Raw genomic sequence first — 15,175 nt, forward strand, 5'->3', positions numbered from 1 at the left:
TAGGACAAAAGATACATATAGATTGAAAGTGAAAGGGTGGGGAAAAGTATTTCACGTCAATAGACATGACAGAAAAGTAGGAGTCGCAACGCTCATATCAGACAAAATAGACTTTAAAACAAAAGACATAAAGAAAGACAAAGAAGGACACTACTTAATGATTAAGGGATCCATCCAAGGAGAGGATGTTACTATCATCAACATATATGCCCCAAACATAGGAGCACCCAGATACATACAACAAATATTAACAGACATAAAGGGAGATATTGATGAGAATACAATCATAGTAGGAGACCTAAACACCCCCCTCACATCAATGGACAGACCCTCTAGACAGAAAACCAATAAAGCAACAGAGATCCTAAAGGAAACAATAGAAAAGTTAGACTTCATTGATATCTTCAGGACACTACATCCAAAAAAATCAGAATACACATTCTTTTCAAATGCTCATGGAACATTCTCAAGAATCGATCACATATTGGAACATAAAGCGAATCTCAATAAATTTAGGAGCATAGAAATTATCTCAAGTATCTTCTCTGACCACAATGCCATGAACTTAGAAATCAACCATGGGAAAAGCAAAGAGAAAAAACCTACTCCATGGACACTAAACAACATGCTACTTAAAAACCAATGGGTCAATGAAGAAATCAAGAAGGAAATTAAAAACTACCTTGAAACAAATGATAATGAAGACACAACCTCTCAAAATCTATGGGATGCTGCGAAAGCAGTGCTCAGAGGGAAATTTATAGCAATACAGGCCTTTCTCAAAAAAGAAGAAAGATCCCAAATGGACAACTTAACCCTCCACCTAAACGAATTAGAAAAAGAACAACAAAAAAGTCCTAAAGTCAGCAGAAGGAAGGAAATTATAAAGATCAATGAAGAAATCAATAAAATAGAGATTCAAAAAACAATAGAGAAAATTAATAAAACCAAGAGCTGGTTCTTTGAAACGGTGAACAAAATTGACAAACCCCTGGCCAGACTCACTAAAAAGAGGAGAGAAAGAACCCAAATAAACAAAATTATAAATGAAAAAGGAGAAATCACAACGGATACTGCAGAAATACAAAAAACCATAAGAGAATACTATGAACAACTATATGGCAACAAGTTTGACAATCTGGAAGAAATGGACAATTTTCTAGAATCTTACAGCCTGCCAAAACTGAATCAAGAAGAAACAGACCAACTGAACAGACCCATCACTAGAAATGAAATGGAAGAGGTCATAAAATCACTCCCTACAAATAAAAGTCCAGGACCAGATGGATTCACAGGCGAATTTTATCAAACATATAAAGAGGAATTGGTGCCCATCCTCCTTAAACGCTTTCAAAAGGTTGAAGAAGAACGAATACTGCCAAAGACATTCTATGATGCCACCATCACCCTCATTCCAAAACCAGACAGAGATACCACCAAAAAAGAAAACTATCAGCCAATATCATTGATGAGTATAGATGCAAAAATTCTCAACCAAATCTTAGCCAACCGAATCCAACAACATATCAAAAAAATTATACACCATGACCAGGTAGGGTTCATCCCAGGTTCACAAGGATGGTTCAACATACGCAAATCAATCAGCATCATACACCACATTCACAAAAAAAAAGTCAAAAATCATATGATCATCTCAATAGATGCAGAAAAAGCATTTGACAAAGTTCAACATCCATTCATGATCAAGACCCTCGCCAAAGTGGGTATAGAGGGAACATTCCTGAATATAATCAAAGCCATTTATGATAAACCCACAGCAAACATAATACTCAATGGGGAAAAACTGAAAGCCTTCTCACTCAAATCTGGAACAAGACAGGGATGCCCACTCTCACCACTGCTCTTCAACATCGTTTTGGAAGTCTTAGCCACAGCAATTAGACAAACAAAAGAAATAAAAGGCATCCATATAGGAAGAGAAGTGTTAAAACTGTCACTGTATGCAGATGACATGATTCTATACCTAGAAAACCCTAAGGACTCAACCCCAAAACTCCTTGAACTGATTAATAAATTCAGCAAAGTGGCAGGATATAAGATTAACATTCAGAAGTCAGTTGCATTTCTGTATACCAGCAATGAAATATTAGAAAAGGAATACAAAAGTACGATACCTTTTAAAATTGCACCAAACAAAATCAAATACCTCGGAATACACCTGACCAAGGAGGTAAAGGACCTATATGCCGAGAACTATAAAACCTTAATCAAAGAAATCAAAGAAGATGTAAAGAAATGGAAAGATATTCCATGCTCCTGGATTGGGAAAATCAATATTGTGAAAATGGCCATTCTACCAGAAGCAATCTACAGATTCATTGCAATCCCGATCAAATTACCCATGACATTTTTCACAGAACTAGAACAAACAATCCAAAATTTTATATGGAACCACAAAAGACCCAGAATCGCCAAAGCAATCCTGAGAAACAAAAACCAAGCAGGAGGCATAACTCTCCCAGACTTCAAGAAATACTACAAAGCCACAGTCATCAAAACAGTGTGGTACTGGTATCAAAACAGACAGACAGACAGACCAATGGAACAGAATAGAGAATCCGGAAATAAACCCTGACACCTATGGTCAATTAATCTTTGACAAGGGAGGCAAGAACATAAAATGGGAAAAGGAAAGTCTATTCAGCATGCATTGATGGGAAACCTAGACAGCTGCATTCAAAGCAATGAAACTAGAACACACCCTCATACCATGCACAAAAATAAAATCAAAATGGCTGAAAGACTTAAATATACGACAGGACACCATCAAACTCCTAGAAGAAAACATAGGCAAAACACTCTCTGACATCAACATCATGAATGTTTTCTCAGGTCAGTCTCCCAAAGCAATAGAAATTAGAGCAAAAATAAACCCATGGGACCTCATCAAACTGAAAAGATTTTGAACAGCAAAGGAAACCCAAAACAAAAAGACAACTTACAGAATGGGAGAAGATAGTTTCAAATGATGCAACTGACAAGGGCTTAATCTCTAGAATATATAAGCAACTTATACAACCCAACAGCAAAAAAACCAATCAATCAATGGAAAAATGGGAAAAAGACCTGAATACACATTTCTCCGAAGAAGATACACAGACGGCCAACAAACACATGAAAAAATGCTCAACATCGTTGATTATAAGAGAAATACAAATCAAAACAACCATGAGATATCACCTCACACCAATCAGAATGACCATTAATAAAACCACAAAGAACAAGTGCTGGAAGGGCTGTGGAGAAAAGGGAACCCGCCTGCACTGCTGGTGGGAATGTAAACTGGTACAGCCACTATGGAGAAGAGTCTGGAGATACCTTAGAAATTTATACATAGCTGGGGCTCCGCTGCCATTCTCACCTCCCGCCCCCACGCTCGCGGTGGCCCTCCACAGTCCCTGCGCGCTCCCTTCCCCTGCACGCACCCAACCCCCACGCCTGCGCCGCCCCCAAGCCGCTCCCCGCCACCCTCGTCCCGCCCCAAACACGCACCTTTCCCCCAAACACTTCCTGGGACCTTCCATCCCCCTTTTCCCAAGCATCCTAGGCACCCTCTTCCCTTCTCACAAAGATAAAACTCAAACCTACCTTGGACCTGCCCGCTGCAGCCCTGCTCACATCCTCAGCTCCTTCACCCACGCTCGCTCGCCGCGGTGGCCCTCAGCAGTCGCTCCGGGGACTCCCTTCCCCGGCACGCACGCAACCCCCACGCACGCCACGGCACGCACGCAACCCCCACGCAGGCGCTCTGCACAACCGGGTCCCGCCCCCCTCGCCCCGCCCTGCCCCCACCCACCTACACCCCCCCCTTCCTGGGAACTTTCCCCATCACTTCAAAGGCATCCAACCTATCCACCCCTCTACCCCCTTCTCAAACAAACAATCAAACTCACACACACACACACACACACAGCAAGCCAAAAACCAAAACCAAAACATCCTCACTTGAACCTGTCTGCTGGAACTCCGCTGACAGCCTTACCTCAGTCCCCCCCTGCTCGCCCTGGCCCTCAGCACTCCCTTCAGCTCTCCCTTCCCCTCTGTTCAGGCACTACCCACAAGCCCCTCCCAGCTGCCCTGGCCCATTCCCACACGAACCCCTCTGGGCTCCTTTCCTGACATCCTTCCGCTCCCATTTGCTAAGGGGTCCTCATCCTCCGCCCTCTTCCCCCTTCACAACAACCAAACAAAAACCAAAAACCCACAACAAAAACCACCACCACCCACCACCACCACCACCGCAGCCGCCACAAACACCTACCTTGAACCTGTCCCCTAGAATGCCCCTCACAACCTCCCCGCAGGGCCCCAGGCTCTCCGTGTCCCTCTCCATTCCCTCCCGCCTCCCTTCCCCTGCACCCACGCAACCCCCACGCACGCTCTGGGGGCAAGGGGTGCCCGCCCGCCTCCACGCTCCCCGCACCCGCACAGGCCCAACCCTTCCTAGGACCTCTCCTAGACCTCGCCTCCACTTTTCCAAGGGATCCCATCCACCCTCTTGCTGCCTCTCAAAACGAACCCTAACTTCAACCTCTCAGCTGGGGCTCCGCTGCCATCCTCACCTCCGGCCCCCACGCTCGCGGTGGCCCTCCACAGTCCCTGCGCGCTCCCTTCCCCTGCACGCACCCAACCCCCACGCCTGCGCCGCCCCCAAGCCGCTCCCCGCCCCCCTCGTCCCGCCCCAAACACGCACCTTTCCCCCAAACACTTCCTGGGACCTTCCATCCCCCTTTTCCCAAGCATCCTAGGCACCCTCTTCCCTTCTCACAAAGATAAAACTCAAACCTACCTTGCACCTGCCCGCTGCAGCCCTGCTCACGTCCTCAGCTCCTTCACCCACGCTCGCTCGCCGCGGTGGCCCTCAGCAGTCGCTCCGGGGACTCCCTTCCCCGGCACGCACGCAACCCCCACGCACGCCACGGCACGCACGCAACCCCCACGCAGGCGCTCTGCACAACCGGGTCCCGCCCCCCTCGCCCCGCCCTGCCCCCACCCACCTACACCCCCCCCTTCCTGGGAACTTTCCCCATCACTTCAAAGGCATCCAACCTATCCACCCCTCTACCCCCTTCTCAAACAAACAATCAAACTCACCCACACACACACACAGCAAGCCAAAAACCAAAACCAAAACATCCTCACTTGAACCTGTCTGCTGGAACTCCGCTGACAGCCTTACCTCAGTCCCCCCCTGCTCGCCCTGGCCCTCAGCACTCCCTTCAGCTCTCCCTTCCCCTCTGTTCAGGCACTACCCTCAAGCCCCTCCCAGCTGCCCTGGCCCATTCCCACACGAACCCCTCTGGGCTCCTTTCCTGACATCCTTCCGCTCCCATTTGCTAAGGGGTCCTCATCCTCCGCCCTCTTCCCCCTTCACAACAACCAAACAAAAACCAAAAACCCACAACAAAAACCACCACCACCCACCACCACCACCACCACCAGAGCCGCCACAAACACCTACCTTGAACCTATCCCCTAGAATGCCCCTCACAACCTCCCCGCAGGGCCCCAGGCCCTCCGTGTCCCTCTCCATTCCCTCCCGCCTCCCTTCCCCTGCACCCACGCAACCCCCACGCACGCTCTGGGGGCAAGGGGTGCCCGCCCGCCTCCACGCTCCCCGCACCCGCACAGGCCCAACCCTTCCTAGGACCTCTCCTAGACCTCGCCTCCACTTTTCCAAGGGATCCCATCCACCCTCTTGCTGCCTCTCAAAACGAACCCTAACTTCAACCTCTCAGCTGGGGCTCCGCTGCCATCCTCACCTCCGGCCCCCACGCTCGCGGTGGCCCTCCACAGTCCCTGCGCGCTCACTTCCCCTGCACGCACCCAACCCCCACGCCTGCGCTGCCCCCAAGCCGCTCCCCGCCCCCCTCGTCCCGCCCCAAACACGCACCTTTCCCCCAAACACTTCCTGGGACCTTCCATCCCCCTTTTCCCAAGCATCCTAGGCACCCTCTTCCCTTCTCACAAAGATAAAACTCAAACCTACCTTGGACCTGCCCGCTGCAGCCCTGCTCACATCCTCAGCTCCTTCACCCACGCTTGCTCGCCGCGGTGGCCCTCAGCAGTCGCTCCGGGGACTCCCTTCCCCGGCACGCACGCAACCCCCACGCACGCCACGGCACGCACGCAACCCCCACGCAGGCGCTCTGCACAACCGGGTCCCGCCCCCCTCGCCCCGCCCTGCCCCCACCCACCTACACCCCCCCCTTCCTGGGAACTTTCCCCATCACTTCAAAGGCATCCAACCTATCCACCCCTCTACCCCTTCTCAAACAAACAAACTCACACACACACACACACAGCAAGCCAAAAACCAAAACCAAAACATCCTCACTTGAAGCTTTCTGCTGGAACTCCTCTGACAGCCTTACCTCAGTCCCCCCCTTCTCGCCCTGGCCCTCAGCACTCCCTTCAGCTCTCCCTTCCCCTCTGTTCAGGCACTACCCACAAGCCCCTCCCAGCTGCCCTGGCCCATTCCCACACGAAACCCTCTGGGCTCCTTTCCTGACATCCTTCCGCTCCCATTTGCTAAGGGGTCCTCATCCTCCGCCCTCTTCCCCCTTCACAACAACCAAACAAAAACCAAAAACCCACAACAAAAACCACCACCACCCACCACCACCACCACCACCAGAGCCGCCACAAACACCTACCTTGAACCTATCCCCTAGAATGCCCCTCACAACCTCCCCGCAGGGCCCCAGGCCCTCCGTGTCCCTCTCCATTCCCTCCCGCCTCCCTTCCCCTGCACCCACGCAACCCCCACGCACGCTCTGGGGGCAAGGGGTGCCCGCCCGCCTCCACGCTCCCCGCACCCGCACAGGCCCAACCCTTCCTAGGACCTCTCCTAGACCTCGCCTCCACTTTTCCAAGGGATCCCATCCACCCTCTTCCAGCCTCTCAAAACGAACCCTAACTTCAACCTCTCAGCCGGGGCTCCGCTGCCATCCTCACCTCCGGCCCCCATGCTCGCGGTGGCCCTCCACAGTCCCTGCGCGCTCCCTTCCACTGCACGCACCCAACCCCCACGCCTGCGCGGGCCCCCAAGCCGCTCCCCGCCCCCCTCGTCCCGCCCCAAACACGCACCTTTCCCCCAAACACTTCCTGGGACCTTCCATCCCCCTTTTCCCAAGCATCCTAGGCACCCTCTTCCCTTCTCACAAAGATAAAACTCAAACCTACCTTGGACCTGCCCGCTGCAGCCCTGCTCACGTCCTCAGCTCCTTCACCCACGCTCGCTCGCCGCGGTGGCCCTCAGCAGTCGCTCCGGGGACTCCCTTCCCCGGCACGCACGCAACCCCCACGCACGCCACGGCACGCACGCAACCCCCACGCAGGCGCTCTGCACAACCGGGTCCCACCCCCTCGCCCCGCCCTGCCCCCACCCACCTACACCCCCCCCTTCCTGGGAACTTTCCCCATCACTTCAAAGGCATCCAACCTATCCACCCCTCTACCCCCTTCTCAAACAAACAATCAAACTCACACACACACACACACAGCAAGCCAAAAACCAAAACCAAAACATCCTCACTTGAACCTGTCTGCTGGAACTCCGCTGACAGCCTTACCTCAGTCCCCCCCTGCTCGCCCTGGCCCTCAGCACTCCCTTCAGCTCTCCCTTCCCCTCTGTTCAGGCACTACCCTCAAGCCCCTCCCAGCTGCCCTGGCCCATTCCCACACGAACCCCTCTGGGCTCCTTTCCTGACATCCTTCCGCTCCCATTTGCTAAGGGGTCCTCATCCTCCGCCCTCTTCCCCCTTCACAACAACCAAACAAAAACCAAAAACCCACAACAAAAACCACCACCACCCACCACCACCACCACCACCAGAGCCGCCACAAACACCTACCTTGAACCTATCCCCTAGAATGCCCCTCACAACCTCCCCGCAGGGCCCCAGGCCCTCCGTGTCCCTCTCCATTCCCTCCCGCCTCCCTTCCCCTGCACCCACGCAACCCCCACGCACGCTCTGGGGGCAAGGGGTGCCCGCCCGCCTCCACGCTCCCCGCACCCGCACAGGCCCAACCCTTCCTAGGACCTCTCCTAGACCTCGCCTCCACTTTTCCAAGGGATCCCATCCACCCTCTTCCAGCCTCTCAAAACGAACCCTAACTTCAACCTCTCAGCCGGGGCTCCGCTGCCATCCTCACCTCCGGCCCCCATGCTCGCGGTGGCCCTCCACAGTCCCTGCGCGCACCCTTCCCCTGCACGCACCCAACCCCCACGCCTGCGCGGGCCCCCAAGCCGCTCCCCGCCCCCCTCGTCCCGCCCCAAACACGCACCTTTCCCCCAAACACTTCCTGGGACCTTCCATCCCCCTTTTCCCAAGCATCCTAGGCACCCTCTTCCCTTCTCACAAAGATAAAACTCAAACCTACCTTGGACCTGCCCGCTGCAGCCCTGCTCACGTCCTCAGCTCCTTCACCCACGCTCGCTCGCCGCGGTGGCCCTCAGCAGTCGCTCCGGGGACTCCCTTCCCCGGCACGCACGCAACCCCCACGCACGCCACGGCACGCACGCAACCCCCACGCAGGCGCTCTGCACAACCGGGTCCCGCCCCCCTCGCCCCGCCCTGCCCCCACCCACCTACACCCCCCCCTTCCTGGGAACTTTCCCCATCACTTCAAAGGCATCCAACCTATCCACCCCTCTACCCCCTTCTCAAACAAACAATCAAACTCACACACACACACACACACAGCAAGCCAAAAACCAAAACCAAAACATCCTCACTTGAACCTGTCTGCTGGAACTCCGCTGACAGCCTTACCTCAGTCCCCCCCTGCTCGCCCTGGCCCTCAGCACTCCCTTCAGCTCTCCCTTCCCCTCTGTTCAGGCACTACCCTCAAGCCCCTCCCAGCTGCCCTGGCCCATTCCCACACGAACCCCTCTGGGCTCCTTTCCTGACATCCTTCCGCTCCCATTTGCTAAGGGGTCCTCATCCTCCGCCCTCTTCCCCCTTCACAACAACCAAACAAAAACCAAAAACCCACAACAAAAACCACCACCACCCACCACCACCACCACCACCAGAGCCGCCACAAACACCTACCTTGAACCTATCCCCTAGAATGCCCCTCACAACCTCCCCGCAGGGCCCCAGGCCCTCCGTGTCCCTCTCCATTCCCTCCCGCCTCCCTTCCCCTGCACCCACGCAACCCCCACGCACGCTCTGGGGGCAAGGGGTGCCCGCCCGCCTCCACGCTCCCCGCACCCGCACAGGCCCAACCCTTCCTAGGACCTCTCCTAGACCTCGCCTCCACTTTTCCAAGGGATCCCATCCACCCTCTTCCAGCCTCTCAAAACGAACCCTAACTTCAACCTCTCAGCCGGGGCTCCGCTGCCATCCTCACCTCCGGCCCCCATGCTCGCGGTGGCCCTCCACAGTCCCTGCGCGCTCCCTTCCCCTGCACGCACCCAACCCCCACGCCTGCGCGGGCCCCCAAGCCGCTCCCCGCCCCCCTCGTCCCGCCCCAAACACGCACCTTTCCCCCAAACACTTCCTGGGACCTTCCATCCCCCTTTTCCCAAGCATCCTAGGCACCCTCTTCCCTTCTCACAAAGATAAAACTCAAACCTACCTTGGACCTGCCCGCTGCAGCCCTGCTCACGTCCTCAGCTCCTTCACCCACGCTCGCTCGCCGCGGTGGCCCTCAGCAGTCGCTCCGGGGACTCCCTTCCCCGGCACGCACGCAACCCCCACGCACGCCACGGCACGCACGCAACCCCCACGCAGGCGCTCTGCACAACCGGGTCCCGCCCCCCTCGCCCCGCCCTGCCCCCACCCACCTACACCCCCCCCTTCCTGGGAACTTTCCCCATCACTTCAAAGGCATCCAACCTATCCACCCCTCTACCCCCTTCTCAAACAAACAATCAAACTCACACACACACACACACACACAGCAAGCCAAAAACCAAAACCAAAACATCCTCACTTGAACCTGTCTGCTGGAACTCCGCTGACAGCCTTACCTCAGTCCCCCCCTGCTCGCCCTGGCCCTCAGCACTCCCTTCAGCTCTCCCTTCCCCTCTGTTCAGGCACTACCCACAAGCCCCTCCCAGCTGCCCTGGCCCATTCCCACACGAACCCCTCTGGGCTCCTTTCCTGACATCCTTCCGCTCCCATTTGCTAAGGGGTCCTCATCCTCCGCCCTCTTCCCCCTTCACAACAACCAAACAAAAACCAAAAACCCACAACAAAAACCACCACCACCCACCACCACCACCACCGCAGCCGCCACAAACACCTACCTTGAACCTGTCCCCTAGAATGCCCCTCACAACCTCCCCGCAGGGCCCCAGGCTCTCCGTGTCCCTCTCCATTCCCTCCCGCCTCCCTTCCCCTGCACCCACGCAACCCCCACGCACGCTCTGGGGGCAAGGGGTGCCCGCCCGCCTCCACGCTCCCCGCACCCGCACAGGCCCAACCCTTCCTAGGACCTCTCCTAGACCTCGCCTCCACTTTTCCAAGGGATCCCATCTACCCTCTTCCTGCCTCTCAAAACGAACCCTAACTTCAACCTCTCAGCCGGGGCTCCGCTGCCATCCTCACCTCCGGCCCCCACGCTCGCGGTGGCCCTCCACAGTCCCTGCGCGCTCCCTTCCCCTGCACGCACCCAACCCCCACGCCTGCGCCGCCCCCAAGCCGCTCCCCGCCCCCCTCGTCCCGCCCCAAACACGCACCTTTCCCCCAAACACTTCCTGGGACCTTCCATCCCCCTTTTCCCAAGCATCCTAGGCACCCTCTTCCCTTCTCACAAAGATAAAACTCAAACCTACCTTGCACCTGCCCGCTGCAGCCCTGCTCACGTCCTCAGCTCCTTCACCCACGCTCGCTCGCCGCGGTGGCCCTCAGCAGTCGCTCCGGGGACTCCCTTCCCCGGCACGCACGCAACCCCCACGCACGCCACGGCACGCACGCAACCCCCACGCAGGCGCTCTGCACAACCGGGTCCCGCCCCCCTCGCCCCTCCCTGCCCCCACCCACCTACACCCCCCCCTTCCTGGGAACTTTCCCCATCACTTCAAAGGCATCCAACCTATCCACCCCTCTACCCCCTTCTCAAACAAACAATCAAACTCACACACACACACACACACAGCAAGCCAAAAACCAAAACCAAAACATCCTCACTTGAACCTGTCTGCTGGAACTCCGCTGACAGCCTTACCTCAGTCCCCCCCTGCTCGCCCTGGCCCTCAGCACTCCCTTCAGCTCTCCCTTCCCCTCTGTTCAGGCACTACCCACAAGCCCCTCCCAGCTGCCCTGGCCCATTCCCACACGAACCCCTCCGGGCTCCTTTCCTGACATCCTTCCGCTCCCATTTGCTAAGGGGTCCTCATCCTCCGCCCTCTTCCCCCTTCACAACAACCAAACAAAAACCAAAAACCCACAACAAAAACCACCACCACCCACCACCACCACCACCGCAGCCGCCACAAACACCTACCTTGAACCTGTCCCCTAGAATGCCCCTCACAACCTCCCCGCAGGGCCCCAGGCCCTCCGTGTCCCTCTCCATTCCCTCCCGCCTCCCTTCCCCTGCACCCACGCAACCCCCACGCACGCTCTGGGGGCAAGGGGTGCCCGCCCGCCTCCACGCTCCCCGCACCCGCACAGGCCCAACCCTTCCTAGGACCTCTCCTAGACCTCGCCTCCACTTTTCCAAGGGATCCCATCCACCCTCTTCCTGCCTCTCAAAACGAACCCTAACTTCAACCTCTCAGCTGGGGCTCCGCTGCCATCCTCACCTCCGGCCCCCACGCTCGCGGTGGCCCTCCACAGTCCCTGCGCGCTCCCTTCCCCTGCACGCACCCAACCCCCACGCCTGCGCCGCCCCCAAGCCGCTCCCCGCCCCCCTCGTCCCGCCCCAAACACGCACCTTTCCCCCAAACACTTCCTGGGACCTTCCATCCCCCTTTTCCCAAGCATCCTAGGCACCCTCTTCCCTTCTCACAAAGATAAAACTCAAACCTACCTTGGACCTGCCCGCTGCAGCCCTGCTCACGTCCTCAGCTCCTTCACCCACGCTCGCTCGCCGCGGTGGCCCTCAGCAGTCGCTCCGGGGACTCCCTTCCCCGGCACGCACGCAACCCCCACGCACGCCACTGCACGCACGCAACCCCCACGCAGGCGCTCTGCACAACCGGGTCCCGCCCCCCTCGCCCCGCCCCGCCCCCACCCACCTACACCCCCCCCTTCCTGGGAACTTTCCCCATCACTTCAAAGGCATCCAACCTATCCACCCCTCTACCCCCTTCTCAAACAAACAATCAAACTCACACACACACACACACACACAGCAAGCCAAAAACCAAAACCAAAACATCCTCACTTGAACCTGTCTGCTGGAACTCCGCTGACAGCCTTACCTCAGTCCCCCCCTGCTGGCCCTGGCCCTCAGCACTCCCTTCAGCTCTCCCTTCCCCTCTGTTCAGGCACTACCCACAAGCCCCTCCCAGCTGCCCTGGCCCATTCCCACACGAACCCCTCTGGGCTCCTTTCCTGACATCCTTCCGCTCCCATTTGCTAAGGGGTCCTCATCCTCCGCCCTCTTCCCCCTTCACAACAACCAAACAAAAACCAAAAACCCACAACAAAAACCACCACCACCCACCACCACCACCACCGCAGCCGCCACAAACACCTACCTTGAACCTGTCCCCTAGAATGCCCCTCACAACCTCCCCGCAGGGCCCCAGGCTCTCCGTGTCCCTCTCCATTCCCTCCCGCCTCCCTTCCCCTGCACCCACGCAACCCCCACGCACGCTCTGGGGGCAAGGGGTGCCCGCCCGCCTCCACGCTCCCCGCACCCGCACAGGCCCAACCCTTCCTAGGACCTCTCCTAGACCTCGCCTCCACTTTTCCAAGGGATCCCATCCACCCTCTTCCTGCCTCTCAAAACGAACCCTAACTTCAACCTCTCAGCCGGGGCTCCGCTGCCATCCTCACCTCCGGCCCCCATGCTCGCGGTGGCCCTCCACAGTCCCTGCGCGCTCCCTTCCCCTGCACGCACCCAACCCCCACGCCTGCGCCGCCCCCAAGCCGCTCCCCGCCCCCCTCGTCCCGCCCTAAACAGGCACCTTTCCCCCAAACACTTCCTGGGACCTTCCATCCCCCTTTTCCCAAGCATCCTAGGCACCCTCTTCCCTTCTCACAAAGATAAAACTCAAACCTACCTTGCACCTGCCCGCTGCAGCCCTGCTCACATCCTCAGCTCCTTCACCCACGCTCGCTCGCCGCGGTGGCCCTCAGCAGTCGCTCCGGGGACTCCCTTCCCCGGCACGCACGCAACCCCCACGCACGCCACGGCACGCACGCAACCCCCACGCAGGCGCTCTGCACAACCGGGTCCCGCCCCCCTCGCCCCTCCCTGCCCCCACCCACCTACACCCCCCCCTTCCTGGGAACTTTCCCCATCACTTCAAAGGCATCCAACCTATCCACCCCTCTACCCCCTTCTCAAACAAACAATCAAACTCACACACACACACACACACACACAGCAAGCCAAAAACCAAAACCAAAACATCCTCACTTGAACCTGTCTGCTGGAACTCCGCTGACAGCCTTACCTCAGTCCCCCCCTGCTCGCCCTGGCCCTCAGCACTCCCTTCAGCTCTCCCTTCCCCTCTGTTCAGGCACTACCCACAAGCCCCTCCCAGCTGCCCTGGCCCATTCCCACACGAACCCCTCTGGGCTCCTTTCCTGACATCCTTCCGCTCCCATTTGCTAAGGGGTCCTCATCCTCCGCCCTCTTCCCCCTTCACAACAACCAAACAAAAACCAAAAACCCACAACAAAAACCACCACCACCCACCACCACCACCACCGCAGCCGCCACAAACACCTACCTTGAACCTGTCCCCTAGAATGCCCCTCAAAACCTCCCCGCAGGGCCCCAGGCTCTCCGTGTCCCTCTCCATTCCCTCCCGCCTCCCTTCCCCTGCACCCACGCAACCCCCACGCACGCTCTGGGGGCAAGGGGTGCCCGCCCGCCTCCACGCTCCCCGCACCCGCACAGGCCCAACCCTTCCTAGGACCTCTCCTAGACCTCGCCTCCACTTTTCCAAGGGATCCCATCCACCCTCTTGCTGCCTCTCAAAACGAACCCTAACTTCAACCTCTCAGCCGGGGCTCCGCTGCCATCCTCACCTCCGGCCCCCACGCTCGCGGCGGCCCTCCACAGTCCCTGCGCGCTCCCTTCCCCTGCACGCACCCAACCCCCACGCCTGCGCCGCCCCCAAGCCGCTCCCCGCCCCCCTCGTCCCGCCCCAAACACGCACCTTTCCCCCAAACACTTCCTGGGACCTTCCATCCCCCTTTTCCCAAGCATCCTAGGCACCCTCTTCCCTTCTCACAAAGATAAAACTCAAACCTACCTTGGACCTGCCCGCTGCAGCCCTGCTCACATCCTCAGCTCCTTCACCCACGCTCGCTCGCCGCGGTGGCCCTCAGCAGTCGCTCCGGGGACTCCCTTCCCCGGCACGCACGCAACCCCCACGCACGCCACGGCACGCACGCAACCCCCACGCAGGCGCTCTGCACAACCGGGTCCCGCCCCCCTCGCCCCTCCCTGCCCCCACCCACCTACACCCCCCCCTTCCTGGGAACTTTCCCCATCACTTCAAAGGCATCCAACCTATCCACCCCTCTACCCCCTTCTCAAACAAACAATCAAACTCACACACACACACACACAGCAAGCCAAAAACCAAAACCAAAACATCCTCACTTGAACCTGTCTGCTGGAACTCCGCTGACAGCCTTACCTCAGTCCCCCCCTGCTCGCCCTGGCCCTCAGCACTCCCTTCAGCTCTCCCTTCCCCTCTGTTCAGGCACTACCCACAAGCCCCTCCCAGCTGCCCTGGCCCATTCCCACACGAACCCCTCTGGGCTCCTTTCCTGACATCCTTCCGCTCCCATTTGCTAAGGGGTCCTCATCCTCCGCCCTCTTCCCCCTTCACAACAACCAAACAAAAACCAAAAACCCACAACAAAAACCACCACCACCCACCACCACCACCACCACCAGAGCCGCCACAAACACCTACCTTGAACCTATCCCCTAGAATGCCCCTCACAACCTCCCCGCAGGGCCCCAGGCCCTCCGTGTCCCTCTCCATTCCCTCCCGCCTCCCTTC

The 15,175-nt window shown here is 57.5% G+C and overlaps 1 protein-coding gene across 9 annotated transcripts in view; it reads right to left on the reverse strand.

Moving 5' to 3' along the window:
• The window catches only part of LOC146398936 (uncharacterized), an 82,703-nt gene extending 69,391 nt beyond the window's left edge, over nucleotides 1-13,312 (reverse strand). For 3 of the 9 annotated variants that reach the window (XR_014818290.1, XM_084980871.1, XM_084980866.1), the window contains exon 1: nucleotides 4,811-4,934. The gene's annotated coding sequence lies outside the window, so the exon portion shown is untranslated. Of the gene's footprint in view, nucleotides 1-3,609; nucleotides 3,757-4,810; nucleotides 4,935-13,210 lie in introns of those variants that run through there. The other 6 variants (XM_084980870.1, XM_084980865.1, XM_084980864.1 and 3 more) reach the window with 4 other exon arrangements.
• Nucleotides 13,313-15,175: the final 1,863 nt, after the last annotated feature.

Source organism: Sus scrofa, chromosome 10 (genome assembly GCF_054392235.1).
Source record: "Sus scrofa isolate SSC_HxYL_T2T_F1_AM1 chromosome 10, Sscrofa_HxYL_maternal_Yorkshire_Landrace_v2.0, whole genome shotgun sequence".
Taxonomy (NCBI): Eukaryota; Metazoa; Chordata; class Mammalia; order Artiodactyla; family Suidae; genus Sus; species Sus scrofa.